Raw genomic sequence first — 5,115 nt, 5'->3', positions numbered from 1 at the left:
GGGTTCCTGTTCATGTATTCTGGCCCAGATGGAAGTGATAATTGGCTTCCTCCCATGCTTACTTTCCCAGCGGTGCCTTTCCTAATCTCCTGTTGGGATACAACTTTGTCCATGAGGAGGAGCCCCCTTGTGACCTAGGGAGGGGGTATCTATTCTTGGGCATGGCGGTGGGGTCTATTTTGTGAGTCAAACGAATGGTGTCTGTAAATGTTTAATGTTGCTGTAATGATCTGCTTGTTTGTGGTTTTAAAGAGCTCTTCTGTTATGCCTGATTTCTGTGTTTAATAGGTGCTCATCTTTGACTTCACTAGCTGGGGCAAACAAAGGGGCAGCTATTAAAGTCCTAAAGAAAAATGGCTACAAGATGCATTTATCTAATTCTGAATATATGGAAGCCATTGAGCTGGGCAGGAATAACCAGCTTTCATGCCGTAAGATCTAAGGGGTGGGTAGGTCATAAGCTGCTATTTATCTGGGGGATGGAGTTAGAGAGGCTCAAGAGTGCTGAAGGTTTGGGAGTCCATTGCAGGGCAGTGGGCCAGCGGTGGATAACTTCAACGGTTACGCACTCTGTTGAGTTGAGGGCAATTTGCTTAAAATCTGTTGCTCAGATTCAAACTTGTCAAACCTTTAAACACAAATGCTTGAACCTTTTTGCCTTGGAAAAGCACGTGGGTTTTTTTTTTTTAAGAGATTGGGATGGCAAGCAGTTTATGAGAAATGAGTGCTGATTCAATGTGCTAGAATTTAGTTAGCTACATACATTGTGTCCTTCCACCACAAGCATCACTGAGGTATTAAGAATCTTCCCATGCGTGGTGGTGGGGTTAACAGTCCACTCTGCAACCACTCTCCATCTCCAGCAGGGCCTTCCCGACACTCACTGGTGAGCATTGTGGTTTTGCCTCACCCATTACTCTCCCTTGGTGGGAAGGTCTGATATTCTGGCCCTGCTCAGTTGCCAAGCTCTGGACACAGGCTCCTGTCTGAGAATGGCATTATCCTCCTTTTTTGTCCTTTGCCTCTCCCAGGCACAAGTCAATGTTGAATTAACTGTGCATGTTTTAAGGCTTGTTAAGTAATGATTTTCTATGATTTTGGTTGCCTTTATGTACCCTAAAATAAATGGCTTTCTTCTGTTTTAAAAATGCACTGATGCATTATTGTAAAATAAAGTTAATCGGTTTGAATAAATTCATGGTCCTGGAAACAGTTGATATGAATCCTCTCAGCAGGCAGGAGGGGGAAAGGGGCTACTGGTTAAGTTCTCCTGCTACTTAGGTTTTCCTTACGGATGATCAGTCCTTGGCCACTGCAGTTCTCCTTCCAGGGTAAAGAAGCTCATTCTTAAAACTGCCTCAATGTTAAGTAGGCTTAACTCACTCTGGTAGCAGTGATTGAACATGAATTTCAATACCCTTCTTAATCAGGAAAACTGAGGACTTGATAGAAAATAGGTTTTACTACTACAAACTTTTTGGGGGGCTGCATGTTAACCTACATTTTCCTTACGCCAGAAATGTATGGGCACTTCTGGGTTGTCATCTTAAAATCCTGTCATGACAGATCAAAAACCAGTCCCAGTATAGCACTTTTTAAAAAGTTGCTGATTTATCACTGCCAAATCATTCTTCTAAAGAGCATAAGAAAAGCCATGCTGGATCAGACCAAGGTCCATCAAGTCCAGCAGTCTGTTCACACAGTGGCCAACCAGGTGCCTCTAGGAAGCCCACAAACAAGACGACTGCAGCAGCATTGACCTCCCTGTGTTCCAAAGCACCTAATATAGGCATGCTCCTCTGATCCTGGAGAGAATAGGTATGTATCATGACTAGTATCCATTTTGACTAGTAGCCATGAATAGCCCTCTCCATGAACATGTCCACCCCCCTCTTAAAGCCTTCCAAGTTGGCAGCCATCACCACATCCTGGGGCAGGAAGTTCCACAATTTAAAGAGATGCTGTGAGCTGTAAACCAAGCTTAGAGCTGAAGGGAAGGTTGCCAAAGCCAGTTACCTTTCACTGAGCTGAAGTATGCACTGAAGTTATATAGCAGCTTCCACTTTGAATAGGGTCATGGTAATCAGTGTGTCCTAGAATCAATTCAACCACCTCTCACTGCTGTAACCCATCAGGAGAAGCAGCACTCTGTACATTGCAAACATTTTAAAACTTCTAAGACTTCATAATTTCCCCATATTTGTTAGTTTGATTTTACTAGTACAACTGAAGTCTCTCCATACCCATTCCACATACAGATTAACATACTAGAAGTAATTGGTAGGCATTCTTAATGGCTTTTAAGCCAGCCTCTTTCATGCCGTAAGATCTAAGGGGTGGGTAGGTCATAAGCTGCTATTTATCTGGGGGATGGAGTTAGAGAGGCTCAAGAGTGCTGAAGGTTTGGGAGTCCATTGCAGGGCAGTGGGCCAGCGGTGGATAACTTCAACGGTTACGCACTCTGTTGAGTTGAGGGCAATTTGCTTAAAATCTGTTGCTCAGATTCAAACTTGTCAAACCTTTAAACACAAATGCTTGAACCTTTTTGCCTTGGAAAAGCACGTGGGTTTTTTTTTTTTAAGAGATTGGGATGGCAAGCAGTTTATGAGAAATGAGTGCTGATTCAATGTGCTAGAATTTAGTTAGCTACATACATTGTGTCCTTCCACCACAAGCATCACTGAGGTATTAAGAATCTTCCCATGCGTGGTGGTGGGGTTAACAGTCCACTCTGCAACCACTCTCCATCTCCAGCAGGGCCTTCCCGACACTCACTGGTGAGCATTGTGGTTTTGCCTCACCCATTACTCTCCCTTGGTGGGAAGGTCTGATATTCTGGCCCTGCTCAGTTGCCAAGCTCTGGACACAGGCTCCTGTCTGAGAATGGCATTATCCTCCTTTTTTGTCCTTTGCCTCTCCCAGGCACAAGTCAATGTTGAATTAACTGTGCATGTTTTAAGGCTTGTTAAGTAATGATTTTCTATGATTTTGGTTGCCTTTATGTACCCTAAAATAAATGGCTTTCTTCTGTTTTAAAAATGCACTGATGCATTATTGTAAAATAAAGTTAATCGGTTTGAATAAATTCATGGTCCTGGAAACAGTTGATATGAATCCTCTCAGCAGGCAGGAGGGGGAAAGGGGCTACTGGTTAAGTTCTCCTGCTACTTAGGTTTTCCTTACGGATGATCAGTCCTTGGCCACTGCAGTTCTCCTTCCAGGGTAAAGAAGCTCATTCTTAAAACTGCCTCAATGTTAAGTAGGCTTAACTCACTCTGGTAGCAGTGATTGAACATGAATTTCAATACCCTTCTTAATCAGGAAAACTGAGGACTTGATAGAAAATAGGTTTTACTACTACAAACTTTTTGGGGGGCTGCATGTTAACCTACATTTTCCTTACGCCAGAAATGTATGGGCACTTCTGGGTTGTCATCTTAAAATCCTGTCATGACAGATCAAAAACCAGTCCCAGTATAGCACTTTTTAAAAAGTTGCTGATTTATCACTGCCAAATCATTCTTCTAAAGAGCATAAGAAAAGCCATGCTGGATCAGACCAAGGTCCATCAAGTCCAGCAGTCTGTTCACACAGTGGCCAACCAGGTGCCTCTAGGAAGCCCACAAACAAGACGACTGCAGCAGCATTGACCTCCCTGTGTTCCAAAGCACCTAATATAGGCATGCTCCTCTGATCCTGGAGAGAATAGGTATGTATCATGACTAGTATCCATTTTGACTAGTAGCCATGAATAGCCCTCTCCATGAACATGTCCACCCCCCTCTTAAAGCCTTCCAAGTTGGCAGCCATCACCACATCCTGGGGCAGGAAGTTCCACAATTTAAAGAGATGCTGTGAGCTGTAAACCAAGCTTAGAGCTGAAGGGAAGGTTGCCAAAGCCAGTTACCTTTCACTGAGCTGAAGTATGCACTGAAGTTATATAGCAGCTTCCACTTTGAATAGGGTCATGGTAATCAGTGTGTCCTAGAATCAATTCAACCACCTCTCACTGCTGTAACCCATCAGGAGAAGCAGCACTCTGTACATTGCAAACATTTTAAAACTTCTAAGACTTCATAATTTCCCCATATTTGTTAGTTTGATTTTACTAGTACAACTGAAGTCTCTCCATACCCATTCCACATACAGATTAACATACTAGAAGTAATTGGTAGGCATTCTTAATGGCTTTTAAGCCAGCCTCTTTCTAGAGAACTCCACGTTACAAAATGTTTAGAGGAAGCTGTACTTAGTAATTAAGAGTAAGAAATAGCAAGGATGCTTCATATTAATCAGGAAGGAAACTAAGTGTGAAATCACATTTATTCATTACTTGTCTCAGTCAAGTGATTTTTAATGGGTGAGTTTTGATTTTTGTCTGATACATTCTTCATAGGCACCTATTTTCCCCACACACGCAAAAAAGTACACACCCTGATAGATGAAAGTGTCAGGACAGGCAGAAAACTCTCTTGCCTACAGATCCAAACTGCCTCAGGTAAGGCAAGTCCTTTGGAGGTGGCACACTGTGACAAAAATTAGGCCAAGTGAAAGAAAGAAGCAAGAGACGCTTTGCTACTAAAGGCAATGTATTACTAGCCCCTTCACATTTATTAACTACAATATCAAGTCACATTGGTGGCAGAAAGTAGGGCTGGCAGGCTAGTTTGCATTCTCAGTATGATTGTGTTCTTGCGTTCAATAAGTGTCAGCAGCCACTGATTTAGTTTAAAAACCAAATTCCTTCATTTAAAAAAAAAAAACCACCGTAGAAAAGAGTTATACAAAAGCAGAACAGGATGTTTTAGCATCTGGGATTGGGGGAGGACAACTGGAGAGAAACACCTCAGATGTGCGGTCAGTTTTTTTTGGAAGTGGCAGCATCGCCAACACCAAGGTCTTGCGCCCAGTTCAAGAGAGAGCAAGTCAGGTACAAGTGACTTCACAGCAATCCCACACACACAACGGCAGAAAAGTCTCACTGGTGGTGGTGCTAGTTTGTGAACTGAGATATTCCTGTGACAGCAGATACAAATTTTGTATTACCAATATATATAAAAACCTGTTTCAGCCCCTACAATAATAAAAGTAGTGAAAAGACACCTAATATAGGAC

This window comes from Euleptes europaea, chromosome 13, assembly GCF_029931775.1.
Source record: "Euleptes europaea isolate rEulEur1 chromosome 13, rEulEur1.hap1, whole genome shotgun sequence".
NCBI classification, from domain to species: domain Eukaryota; kingdom Metazoa; phylum Chordata; class Lepidosauria; order Squamata; family Sphaerodactylidae; genus Euleptes; species Euleptes europaea.
The sequence above is the reverse complement of the archived record's forward strand: the minus strand, read 5'-3'. Positions refer to the sequence as shown.